The sequence below is a fragment of the Hemiscyllium ocellatum genome, chromosome 1 (genome assembly GCF_020745735.1).
Source record: "Hemiscyllium ocellatum isolate sHemOce1 chromosome 1, sHemOce1.pat.X.cur, whole genome shotgun sequence".
Lineage (NCBI taxonomy): Eukaryota > Metazoa > Chordata > Chondrichthyes > Orectolobiformes > Hemiscylliidae > Hemiscyllium > Hemiscyllium ocellatum.
Window position 1 is genome coordinate 153,178,857 of NC_083401.1, and position 14,681 is coordinate 153,193,537.

Genomic DNA, 14,681 nt, shown 5'->3' on the forward strand with positions numbered 1-14,681 from the left:
AAGGTCTTATTGTCAGTTTTTATATTCCTCTTCAGTTTGCCCTCATCATTTATTTTCTCTCACTTTTTAATGATCTTTTTAGTCCTCCTTTGCCAGATTCTGTATTCATCCTAGTCTTCACAGCTGCCACTGACTTTTGCAGGTTTGGCCAATAGTTGTTGCCTGTCCCTATTTGCCCTTGAGCAGGTGGTGCTGAGCTGTCTTTGTGAACCACTGCTGTCCATATGCTGTAAGTGGACCCACAATACCCTTCAGGAGGGATTCCAGAATTTTAATCCAGTGACAGTGAAGGAACAGCAATATATTTCCAAGTCGGGATGGTTAGTGGCTTTGAGGGATTTGTGGAAATTTCCATGTGACTGTTGCCTTGATCCTTCTAGGTGGAAGTGGTCATTGGTTTGGAAAGTGCTGTCTAAGGATCTTTAGTGAATTTCTACAGTGCACCTTGTAGATGGTACACACTGCTGCTACTGAGCATTGGTGAAGGAGGGAGTAGATGCTGTGGATATAATCCCAATCAAGCTTTGTGGTGGATGGTGTCAAGGACCTGCACTCATCACATGTATCCTTCACTAAAGATATCATTCAGCATTGCTTAAATAATAAACTGTTGTATCTCCATCATATAGTTTGGCATTCGGTGTCTTTGAATCTCTGCACTCTTGTGCAGAATGCTGCACAAGTGATGTTTGTGCATATGGCTCCTGGGGTTGAGGGAGTCATGCGTGCCATTATTAATACTGTCTTCCTGGATGTAATGTTTCTGGTATTTTTGTTGGTAATTTTTTTGTTTTATCAGCTTACTGAAGCACTGACCTCATCTTTTCTGAGCTTTAGTGAGTTGTAGCTTTGCTTTCTCCTGGTTACTTAAAGGATGTATTTTGCCTGACAGTGTAATCTTATGCTATTTTCCATTCAACAGCTCTGCAGGTGATTTAATGTCAGCCTTGAGCACTGAGTGGATCAGAGCGACAATAAGGCATGCCTTCAGCCACCCTTTGTCTCTTGGCATGTCACAAGGACTATCTGCACTTCTAATTCTGTAAACCCATATTCCCAGGGTAGTATGTTGAGAAACTGATGACATTAAACCCAAATAATTCAATGCATTCCTTAACTTCTCTAGATATAAATTACATACCATTGTCACCTATTAATCTTCCCGGAATCCCTTGCTAAACAATCAAAACTTGCACAGTTGCGGTTCTGAAATCTTTCATCCTCAGGATAAAAGGGAACATTGGTGGGTAGTCTGTGACTGAAATACCATTCTAAGTTGATGGTGATTAAATCAGCTCCCACAATATAATGGTCAGGGTAAAACTTCAGTAGCCATCATCTCCTCTTTCCCCTGTGCACTTCTATAGCTCTGGTATATATTCTATGTCAACAATGTACATTCAATCTGTTTCTACATGCCTATCCTATGTACAGCACACCTGGAATGGTGATGACATTTTCCAATCCCATGTGGTCTTTATGTATTGTGAGATATTCTTCCTGCATTGTTTTGGGTTTGATTTTCTGGATCTCGAAAGCAGAACATCATCTTCCAGTGAGGCATCATTCTCTGATAAACCAATACCAATATTATTGGCTGTGTTTGCTGAATTCTAGACTGTCTCCAGGTCAGATGCATAATCTTTCATCTGTACTGGTCTCAGTTTTAATTTGACTTTGTTTTGATGGTGTTACATTCACTATATGAGGAATCTGTACACTTTGATCTTCAAGTTTCTCTTTGTCCAGTGGCAGTAACTGAGATAGGATACCTGCCTCCTTTCCTGGTGGTAATTCAGGTTGGTATCATAATTCTGAGGTCTTTACATTAACCTCGGTATAATTGCTTTTTCTTAACATGGATTCTTCTTCCAGATCGGCTCGAGCAGTTGACAATCGTTTCTCCACTATAAATTGTTTCCCATTGATGGACCTTCTTAAAATCATGTAGCAGCTGAACTGGCACCACCCCCATCTTTACCTCCACTACATCGATGACTGTATCGGCGCTGCCTCATGCTCCCACGAGGAGGTTGAACAGTTCATCCACTTTACTAACACCTTCCACCCCGACCTCAAATTTACCTGGACTGTCTCAGACTCCTCCCTCCCCTTCCTAAAACTCTCCATTTCTATCTCAGAAGACCAACTCAACACGGACATTTATTATAAACCGACTGACTCCCACAGCTAGCTAGATTACACCTCCTCCCACCCTTCTCCCTGTAGAAACGCCATCCCATATTCCCAATTCCTTCGCCTCTGCCGCATCTGCTCCCAGGAGGACCAATTCCAATATTGAACAACCAAATGGCTTCTTTCTTCAAAGACCGCAATTTCCCCCCAGATGTGGTTGACGATGCTATCCACCGCATCTCCTCCACTTCCTGCTCCTCCGCCCTTGAACCCCGCCACTCCAATCACCACCAGGACAGAACCCCACTGGTCCTCACCTACCACCCCACCAACCTCCAGACACATCGCATCATCCTTCGTCGTTTCTTCCACCTCCAAACAGACCCCACCACCAAGGATATATTTCCCTCCCCTCCCTTATCAGTGTTCTGGAAAGACCACTCCCTCCGTGACTCCCTCGTCAGGTCCACACTACCCACCAACCCAACCTTTCCTCTCGGCACCTTCCCCTGCAACCGCAAGAAATGCAAAACTTGCGTCCACATCTCCCCCTTCACTTCCCTCCAAGGCCCCAAGGGATCCTTCCATATCCACCACAAATTCACCTGCACCTCCACACACACCATTTACTGCATCCGCTGCACCCGATGTGGCCTCCTCTACATTGGGGAGACAGGCCGCTTACTTGCGGAATGTTTCAGAGAACACCTTTGGGACACCCGGACCAACCAACCCAACCACCCCGTGGCTGAACACTTTAACTCCCCCTCCCATTTCGCCAAGGACATGCAGGTCCTTGGCCTCCTCCATCGCCAGACCATGGCAGTACGACGCCTGGAAGAAGAGCGCCTCATCTTCCACTTAGGAACCCTCCAACCACAAGGGATGAATGCAGATTTCTCCACCTTCCTCATTTCCCCTCCCCCCACCTTGTCTCAGTCAAATCCCTCGAACTCAGCACCGCCTTCCTAACCTGCAATCTTCTTCCTGACATCTCCGCCTCCAAGCCCTCTCCGGCCTATCACCCTCACCTTAACCTCCTTCCACCTACAGCATTCCCAATGCCCCTTCCCAAAGTCCCTCCTCCCTACCTTTTATCTTAGCCTGCTTGGCACACTTTCCACATTCCTGAAGAAGGACTTATGCCCAAAACATCAATTCTCCTGCTCCGTTGATGCTGCTTGACCTGCTGTGCTTTTCCAGCAATACATTTTTCAGCTTCTTAAAATCATGCACAGCTGCCAAAAGCCCTGGGTGGCATGGTGGCTGGGTAGTTGGCAATGCTGCCTCACAGAGCCTGGGTTCAGTTCCATCCCTTGGGTGAGTATCTGGGTGGAGTTTGCATATTCTTCCTGTGTCTGTGTGGGTTTCATCCAGGTGCTCCAGTTTCCTCCTCCACTCCAAAAATATTCAAGTTAGGTGGACTGGCCATATTGTTCGGGGATATGGATTAGCCAATGGGAAAATAAGGTTACAGGAGTAGGGTAGAGGAAGTGGGTCTGTGTGGAATGCTCCTCAGAGGGTTGGTGAGGACTTGATGGCTTGAATGGCCTGCTTCCACACTGTAGGGATTGTATGACCTCTCTTTCTATGGCATACCTGGTCTCAGCTGCGGTTAGAAATTTGGCAGTGACTTGGGGAGGCTGGTGCAATTACAACATTTAAAAGGCACCTGGATGGATTTGTGAATAGAAAGGGTTTAGAGGGATCTGGGCCAAATGCTGGCAAATGGGACTAGATTAATTTAGGATATCTGTTCAGCATGGATAAGTTGGATCGAAGGATCTGTTTCCATGCTGTATGTCTCTATGACTCTATGACTGTTACGAAGGACCTTGTAAAAAGCCTTATGAGAATGGCATAGGGTAATGATTCTTCTCTATGGCTTGGCTAAAATCTTTGGGAACTAGTCTGTTGTAGAAAGAAGTGTGTAAGGAGCTGAAAAGGTTATTGTTGAGGAGTGCATTAAGCACTACTCAATGTGATCAAGTAACATGGGTGGGAGAACAACATTGGATCTCCAAGAAATAAGGCCTAACATTGACGTCTTCCTTATAGTCGCACTAACAATGTCTATCATACTAATGTAATTTGTACTTAGTTATGATCATGCAATAGAAGTACATCTTGTTTAAGGCAAGAGCCTCTTCTCATTAGATTAGCAAATAGTTTTCCTCTACTGTACTAGACCAGCCAGGCCTTGTAAATTCCTATCAGAAAAGTGGATGTGGAACCAATCTAACAAATGTAACATTCACCAAAGTGAGTTGCGATGAGGATTCAGCATTCAACACAGGTAGCGTCTTCAGCATCCATTTGGTTTGTCTCTTATCATAATGGAATTTATCTAATCTGCACTTCCTGACAAGCAAGTGATAGCTTCTCTATTATTAGAGCTCTCTTTCAAATGTTCCTCCTTGTTCAACTGGTATTTTATATGCAGAACAAATCACTGGTTTCATCATTACATCAATCAGGACTCAAAGTTTTAAAGCGTGCGACCGCCACATCACTAATTCGAGTTTGAGGCCATGAAATTCATAATATCAGATTTGATTTTGACTGGAGATGAATCTTTCAAAAAAAAAGCCTGGGTGTTTGCTGTCCTTTCTCTAAGTTCCCAGCTGTTAAATAAACTTAATGCTTTGTCTACTGCCCACAGTGTGGTTTGGTTGACCCTCTCTTCATTGCTGATGTTTGAAAATATAATGTGCTATATAGGTAATGGTACTGAATGGGTTAATACAGGTATCTGTGTTAACCTCCACACAATCTGATGATACCATACAAGCGTGGGACGAGATAAGGCAGCCATCATCAGATATCATAGAGTGAAGACCCATTGTGACCTGGTAGCCTTGGTAACAATGTCAATCTTACAAATGTACTTTGGGCATGAATGCTATCATGCAATCAAACTATAGCTTGTTCAAGACAAAATCCTCTTCTTGTTAAGACTTAATTTGATTTGAATTGAATTGAATGATTCATTGTCACCTGCATTTTACAGTAATACTAATGCAGTAAAATACAGTGGAAAGCTTGGCACCAATCTGGCACCATTTTGAGTAATTTAAGAATAAAGAGATTAGGCTGAAAGAGAATTTACCTCCATTCCACCACATCCACTGTGAGCCCTGAAACCCGAGCCCTGAACTCTGAACCCTGAGCCCTGTGCTCTGAACCTTGAACCCTGTGCCCTGAACCCTGAAACCTGAGTTGGCTCACCAACAATACCTACCTCTCCTCCCCCACCTCACTGCCACCTGTGCTGATCTACCAGCGTCGGAGGTGCCATTCTTTTGGCACCATCATTTTGCTGTTGGGCCCACCTCGCTGCTCTGTCACCAGTGTTGGGTCCTGTGCTGAACCCATGCTTGCACGTGACCAAGAGATCCCCAGCTGTGTTGCTGTCACCAGCTCACCGATAACCGGGAGTTCCCATCTCCGGACTCACCACGACCAAGAGCTGCAGCAGTAAATCACTGCAAACACATGCTGAAGTTGTCCGGTATCCTGAAACCAAATACAACATACTGCATTTTTGTTTAAATTTCTGAAATGACAGTATCCACTTCCTAATTCATCATGGGATAGAGCTGGATATTCTGGCTGTGCTGGTGAACAGTATGTTTTTCATTTTCACTCGGACACTTAGTTTCTTTTTCTCTCTCCCTCTGGCACTAATTTTGGTCAATTTTCCTGATCAGCATTAAATTAGTTTAAAATGTTTCTGATTACTTACAGGCATTTGCTATGTCTTCTGGTGCTCATATGTTAGAAATAATCACACGTTTGACTTGGAAAAGTTAGAGCTTCTTGTATTTAATACAATTTGTCATGCGGACTGGTGAGAAGACTGACTTAGATCAGGTCCCAGGTTACACATCATGTGATTCTTAAGTGCAGCCATGGATCTGAGCCACTGGAACATTTATACGTAACATTTTGTTCTGGCTAATTAGTTCCTAGCTCTTTACAGACAACACATTAAAAAATAACAGATACTCTTCAGTCCAATATTGAGGGAATGTTAGACTGAAACATTATACTGAGAATATCTCTATTTCCTCAGATGGATGTATGCATGGCGTTATTTTGCACAAAGCAGAGTGGAGTTAACCTATTCATTTTAGCAACTTCTACACACAGAGGGAGGTAGATGTTGGGTGTCTTTCACTGATCGCAGTGCATGCTGGATCAGTTGTTAATTTTAGATCTGAGATGGATAAACTTACATTTGGAACAGGTATTAAGGGATATAGACCAAAGGCAGGTATTTGGAATTAGGCCATAGATCAGCCATGATCTCAGTTAACAGCAGAACAGGCTCAAAGGGCTGAATAGCCAACTCATGTTCCTTTGCTCTTTTGAGCAAGTCTTTTTCTCTCGTTTTTTTAAAATGTGCACTTCTGTCTGCAGGAATGGATTGGGGGTGAGGGGATTCACTTAGTTGGCTAAAGGGCTGGTGAGTGGATCAGATTTCCGTCAAATGCATGGGGTTTGCTCCCTATTTCAGCTGTGGTAGACTCAGAGCCTGTCTCCTTAATACAAAATCACAACACGTTACTATGGCTTGGCAATAATCTGCAAGGACCTGCCTTCATTCAGAGATCTCACAAGGATGAATGATTACATCCCTTGTGGTTTCTAATGTAATACACTACACTTATTTACAACATGCCCTGTCTAATGATTGCTACCTTGCCCAGTCATATCTGTATTTCCCTACACAGTATATTGCAAAGAAGATGGAGCTAATTTATTTCCTTGTTCGAGTTCAGTATTTCTGCAACAATGTTCACATTCCAAGTGCTTGCATTTATAAGCATTTCTCAAGGGTGAAGGAACAGCCTGCAGGAAATTAGGATTAGATTTCAATAGGAACAGTCATGGCATTAAGCAGCAAAACAAATGTGCATATTCACGTTCTGCCCTAAGGTCCTCCTCTGCAGATGGTCATGGAGTTGCAACTGGAATTACATTGATTCTAGACATTTACAATCCTATGTGTCTGGACAGATATTGGAGCTACCCTCCTGCACTGTCACTGACGTGCCACCAAATTTCAGTTATCTGCACGAAGTACTTCTGCAAGAAGTCCACCCTTTTATGCAATTCCTATAAAAGTGTAAATCCGTGGATTCATATTTTAGCTTTTCTGTTTCCTTCCAATACTATTTCTCTGCCTCAGCTCATAATCACTCTTTCTTACCTGTGCTTGGTACATTTCCAGGGTCGTATTTTCAGTTGTCTGTCTATTCAGACTCCTTAAGGCGAATTATGTAAGCTGCCACTTGTGGAACCTGAAGTGTTTCATTGAGATTCACATTATGTCCAAATTCCTGTTTGGGTCTGCTTAGAAGGATATTGTTTTGGAGGCTTCCCAAGCAAATGTTTGTCTGGGAAATGTGGGAAATGGTATGCTTATAGTGGGAATATGAAATTCAACGATTTCGCAAATGATAGCTGAACTTGAAACGCAAGCAAGTATAACTTTAAGAAGGAAGTGAACAACAAGTATTGATTCCTTTTATTTAAGCGACATACTGAAGTCAGAACTTATCCAAGTCTCTGAAAGCATGATAGCTCAGATATTTTCTCATCAACGTGCTCAGAAATGTTATAACACGCATCTGGAGTAGCTGAGACTTTAACCCAGAACTCCCGGTTGACAGATAGAGACACAGCCACTGCACCACAACAGCCAACAAGATAATCAATGAACAGTGCCAGCATTTACTTCACCTGTTTCATTACTCTGTTATCCATTGCTACTGATGGTAAGGCTGCAGGGTAGGAAGTGCTCAGGCTCCCAGGCCAGTCTGTTCTCTCTCATATGACTGACAGCATTCTTCTATTTATTTGTTTATTTATTTATTATGTTTTCTTCATCTTACTTTTGAATCAAACTCATTCTTCTTTCTGTGGCTGCTGCGGTGAAGAGAGGTCACAGGAAGCTGCTGAGCAGTGGATCCTGTCCATTCCTCATGGTCATGGCGGACACAGCTTGAGCAATGGTTCCAGCGTCAATGGATTGGGGTCCATTCTGTTCCTCTGGTGTTCCGGCGGCATCTGTAACTGTGGCGGAGTGAATGATCCCTCAGTCCTCAGGAGTTCATTTGGACGGCTCCTCAGTCCTTTCAAGTTAAGGTGGGCCCCAGTCCTCGAGGGTTGGGGCAGTGTCCTGGCTGTGGTGGCAGTAATGAAGTGGCTTTGACAGAGGTGACGTGCTGGGTCCACTCAGTGGCAGTGGGGTCTGCTTCAATGTGTGTCCTCTTTAGTGTTGCGAAATCACGGCATGGTTTGGTGATTGCGTACTGTGATGGCATCTCGTGGTCACTTAGATTTGTCTCAAGTGTATGCAGGTTATTTCCTTTCATAATTTATGTAACTAAAATGGCGCTGGAATAATTATGGCCACTTATACGCATTTTACTGTATTTTCATAAATACACGTGACAATAAATTGCTCCACTATACCATAGTCAAGAATTATAACAGATGTCATTATTACCACCTGATTGTTGCATTATTAAGAAGAATTAGGGAGGCTAATAAAATTCTGATAAAAAGCTGAAATGGGGAAAGAAGCAAAAGGATCCAAGAACTTCTGAAAGGTTCTCACAAGGGTCATACCACATTTAAAGCATTAACTCTCTTTCACTCTCCACAGATGTAGCCAGACCCTCCTCCTGAGTTCCTCCAGCATCGTCTGTTTTGATCCTGGAGCTGGTCTGTTTGTCTCTTTCCCTGTTGTCATTTCTGACAGTTGTCCACATGAGTGAACTAAGTACAACAGCGATTTGCCATTACCTTCCCAGGATGGCTGACCAGGAAAATCTTTGCTCTCACCATCTGCCACCAGGCAGATTGGAAAGATTTGCAAGCTTGATAATCAACCTATTTGATCTTCAATGCACTTTCCATAACCAACAAGTCTAGAAATGGGACTTAAATCTGGAATTTCTAGTCCAAAGGTAGGGATGCTACTACTGTTCCATCAGATTGGACCCAAGAGTGCAGGTACACAAATCACTAGAAGTAGAGACTGAGGTTGATAAGACCATTAGAGAAAGGAAACAACATTTTGGGATTTATTTCGAGTAAGCTAGAAATGAAAAGCATGATAGACTGGTACATAATCTTGGAGAAAGTGAGGACTGCAGATGCTGGATATTAGTCGAGAGTGTGGTGCTGGAAAAGCACAGCAGGTCAGGCAGCATCCGAGGAACAGGAAAATCGACATTTCAGGCAAAAACCCTGCATCAGGGCTTCCTGATGAAGGGCTTTTGCCCGAAACGTCGATTTTCCTGCTCCTCAGATGCTGCCTGACCTACTGTGCTTTTCCAGCACCACACTCTCGACTGGTACGTAATCTTGGCTAAGTCACACTTTAATGTCCTTCTCAATGACAGGGGCTTGTACTTGGATGGGATGGTAATGGGTGTAGACACCACAGCCTTACCAGCACGGTGACTAGCCTGTGGATGACCATCTCACTCATCTGTCAGTTGAGGCCTGAAAATCAGCGGCCTCTAGTATTAACCCAGTGGAAGGGGATTCCTGATCACCATGTGATGAGTATAACAAGGAAACCCACGGAAGGATCTCTACTGTCCAGTGTGGCCCTTTACTAAAGCAAGCAAACCTAGGGCCCCTACTGACTCACCAGCTGGCCCTCATCTCCAATAAAACCATTAAATGCAGAAGTCGATATGAACATTAGAGAAAGGAAACAACAATTGGGAATTTATTTCTAGTAAGATTGACTGATTAGTTACTCAATTTTTTCTGCTTCTTAAGAAATTTTGGCAAAAAACCCAAATGGATGGATTATACTAAAATATATTGTTAAACCATGCTGCTTGTTTATAATCGTGCAGTTTTGCCAACTGGTTCTATTGTCATCCTGCTGCAATCAGAAATCTTACCCACTAAATGTATCTGGTTACTTTGAACAGGAAAAGAAAAATAGTGCAGCATACTTGGCAATTCAAAATGTTCAGCTAATAAATCATCATTGAAAGCAATGTATGGCTCAAACTTTTTCAGACACATGTACTAAGTTAAAATATATTCATCGAATTGATAGACAACTTTAAAGAACTGCTGAAGGCTTTTTCAATTACTCGCAACAAGTATGGTACTCCATGCTTTTGTCTAACATTTTGTTTGCAAATTTGACAATTAAAGTAACCACACAGACAATTAAAGTTGTCTATCAAGCCTTATTTTACCTTTCCCTTCTCTAATCCTCTCATTTCTTAAAATGTGAAAAAGCCTACCTCCTGCAGTCTTCTCGTCTTCTTATTAACTACACACTATTTAGATCCTCAGGGTTAGCGAACACTTTTTGCATTAAGAGGCTTTGAGAGAGGTTGTGCCTGTTGGAGTTACATTGTGAAAAGCTGAGCTGTGGCATACAATTTTCCAATCATTAAACTGAACAGTTTAAAGCAAGGATGGTGTACATCCAAATTTCTGACACATGTTGGCATTGTGCAAGTCTCTTCAAGTTCTAGATTGGCAAAGGCCAAACAAAGTGCCTTTGATCTTCCTGGTTTGACTGAAAAAAAAGTTGTGATTCATCTATGACTTGATGTCAAACAACTTGTTTAGCAGCACAGAGTGTTCGTGCGACCAGGACAATTAAAGAGGTTGGGCGCTGTGTTGTTAACATTTCCACAAAATTTCATTTAATTGCTGCCACGTTTTAACACCAACAATTTAAATTTATCTCGCCTTTTTGACATGGTAAACTATCCTAAGGCATTTCATTGAAGTGTTATCAAAGAAAATATTATACCTAACCACAGGGCTGGGTCTGCGTGAGATGCTCTTTCATCGGTTGGTTAGTCTAGATGGGCTAAATGGCTTGCTTCCACACTGTAGGGATCCTATGATTCTGTTAATCTATATATGAAAAGGACACTGATTAAGAAAATTGCCAGAATAAATTGACTAATGAGCAGGAAACTTTGAAGGAAAAGAAGAGGATATTATAATAAGTGCTTTGAAGGGAAAAAAATAAATTTTGATTGTTCAGTTAAAAGTATTTCTTTATGATCTCATCAAAAGATTTTCATTTCTTCTGATGTAAAATGGTATAACTAGTTTGAGAAGGAGCATAAAGGGTTTTCATCCTCAATTGTGTTGGAAGGGTGTGAAAACACTTTGAAGAAAGGGGAAAATAGCAGAATATTCCTCCTTGTTGGAAGATTTTTTTAAAAGTCTTCATTGTAAAACCTTTCAATGATCTCTAAAAGCTTGAAAATAACTTTTGCATCAAATGTTAAACTTTAAATAATGGAAATTAAAGAAAGTTACCAGAAAGCAAAATAAAGAAATGTTCAGCTTTTTCATTAAGACAACAATGCTTATTAACAAAAATGCTTTATTATGCAATTAGCTTAATTATCCAGCAGTTTTTAGACCAGAGTGGTGCTGGAAAAGCACAGCAGATCAGGCAGCATCTGAGGAGCAGAAAAATCGCCGTTTTGGGCAAAAGCCCTTCATCAGGAATAGAAGCAGGAAGTCTCCAGGGTGGAGAGATCAATGGGGTTGGGGGGTGGGGCGGGGGAGAAGGTAGCAAAGAGTACAAGAGGTGAATGGGGGTGGAATTGGAGGTGATAGATCAGAGAGGAGGGTGGGGGAAGGTAGTAAAGAGTACAATAGGTGAATAGGGGTGGGGATGGAGGTGATAGGTCAGAGGGGAGGGTGGAGCGGATAGCTGTGAAGGGAGATTGGCAGGTGGGACAGGTCATGAGGATAGTGCTGAGCTGGAAGGTTGGAACTGGGAGGGAGGGGAAATGAGGAAACTGGTGATGCCCTGGAGTTGAAATATTCCGGGGCGGAAGATGAGGCGTTCTTCCTCCAGGCGTCGGGTGGTGAGGAGCAGCGGTAGAGGAGGAGGAGCATCTGCAGTCCTCACCTTTGCCTAGTTAATTATCCAGCAGTTAGGAAAATAACATTTCTTTTTAAAATGGCAAAGCAAGTTCAACATTTAATACAATTAAAGTGGTTGCATACTTTAAAACATTGAACAGAAAACTCAGCTCACTTCCAAAAGAAGCTTTCAATAATTCCTTTATTTAACTACAACCAATTAAGTAAAATGACAATGCTGAAAGATAATATCATTCCAACCTGATCTAAAATCACAAATTCTTCAGACAGGGAATTAAAATGGACTATATGGAAGGAATGGTTCATGCAATATAAAATTGCTTCAAGATTACAGAATAAGCCTAGAGATGACCAACTGGACCCTTTTTCTTATTTTATATATCCAGTAACACAGCGTATTTTGAAATTACAGAGTGTAAGAGAAGAGACACATAGCTTTCAAAATATCGAATCTGACACTTACCTTACATCGCTACCAATTGCATAATGGACAGAGTAAGACTAAACAGAAGAATACAGGTTCCCAACTTCATCAATCATCATTCTTTTATCATACGGCTTGATGCCACCCTATGTTCAAGATAGGCTGAAGGAAGGCAAAGTCAAGAACTGTCCTCAAGCTTAGACTTCAAACACGATTTATTATACACAAATACTAATTCAAATTTACGTTGTAACCATAGCTATGTCAGGCTCTGACTTGTAGTTATGATAGGGGAGGACTGATTTATCTCTAATATGATTTGCAGAGATTAAAGGGGAATAAGCATTCAACAGTGACATTGACACCAGGAAACACAAAGATACATAAAGGTCGCAATATGGCAAACTATAACTGAGTATTTCGTCTGCAAGAAGCAGACTTTCAAAGCAACTAAGTCATCCACCATTTATAAAGCAACAGAGTTGGGAAGAGATGGAGTAGTTATAAACTTACATTACTTACTTGAAACAGTTGTATAAAGAATTTAATAACCGGAACGAAGTTTGAGGAAGATGTTATATAAGTGCATTAGTACTTGAAAGGATTAAACTGGCACCACAAATTAAGGTTCACCTGTTAAGTTATAAAGGACTGGTCTTGAAGGAGCTAACCTAAGTGTGGCTTTGCTTATAATATAAGAATGCTTCAGGAGCAGTAATATGTATTTACTCCAAAGTTGAGGCTGATGTCTCACTCAGGCAATTATGTATCTGAGATGAAATGTAATTAAATAATAGGGGTGAGTCTATGCTTCTGCCAAAGACATCTTTTCCCATGTGGTATTAGTAACTTAGGTTAATGCCAAGATGAAGGCTTGGAAACAGTGAATCTTCCCAAGTTAATCCAGAAAATTTAGATGCATTATACAGTATCATAGATGGCAACAGGGTGAGGATTTCCAACATCATAGTATGGTGACAGTGGTCAACATTGTGTCCTTTTTAATAGTTCAGGAGACTTCAATATTGTGGATGTGCAGAATCATTGATAATAACTTCTGGACTTCTGCGTTTAACTTGACATATGTGGACTCCAGAAGTTAATTTCAGAATTTCACTGATAGTTTTGCCATCATTACCATTGTAAAGCCTGGGTTATTCAACTGTTTATACCTTCCTATTGTTTTGCTGTGAAGGTATATTCAATTTCCTTTTATAAGTTGTTATTGAATCTGCTACCATTGTCCCTTGGACCAGACCATTCTAGATCAGAGTAACTCAATTGCATTTCTATTTAGCAATTTTAAGATTGATTGTAGTTTTGTTTTGCTTTGTGAAGAAGACATATTTTCTCAAAGTTTTTTTAAAATTTGCAACCACCAGGACAGTTTACATTAAATACCAATGCAAAAGGAAAACAACATTTATATTGTATTGGGGAAGACAGCATTGATTGGACGGCAAGTGTACTTTGACTAGTGGAGACAATGTCTTGAGAAATAAACTAGAGAATGGCTGTTACTTATGTTGCTGAGGTATGTAGGTACATTTTATTTTATGCACTCTTGCAATCTGTAAACAACAGGGCCCTGTGTAGTTATATATGTTGCTCGCATCACGCACAAGTGCACTAACAGCGTGTCTGCCTGACAATTCTCAATAAGTTGCCAGTGTAATCATTCATAAAGTCAGGATTATTTAGCAAATGCTGACCAACTACAGAATCAAATCAGATCTTGAATACTATTGTGAATTTTGGAAGCACGGCTGGTTGGATATAGTCAGCATCTTACTTGGTGCAAATAGTTGAAAGGATATGCTACTGGATATGATCAACCAGGCTTTAGTGCCTCCAGTCCACATAGCTAGCTTCAGGTAGGACAAAGTGAGGACTGCAGATGCTGGCGAATCAGATCGATAAAGTGTGGCACTGGAAAATGTATAGCAGGTCAGGCAGCATCTGAGGAGCAAGAGGGTTGATGTTTTGGGTATAACGTTTTTTCGGGACTCTATCTAGCTTCACATCAACAGTGAAATTCATGTGCCACGTGAAGAGGCAATAATGGAAGAGATGTCAATGGACTAATAATGCAGAACCCCAGACAGATGTTTTGAGGACATGAGTTCAAATCCTACCATGGCAGATGATTAAAGCTGAAATAATTTAAAAAAAAATCAAGAATAAAAAGCAAATTATCCTGACGAGTGCATGA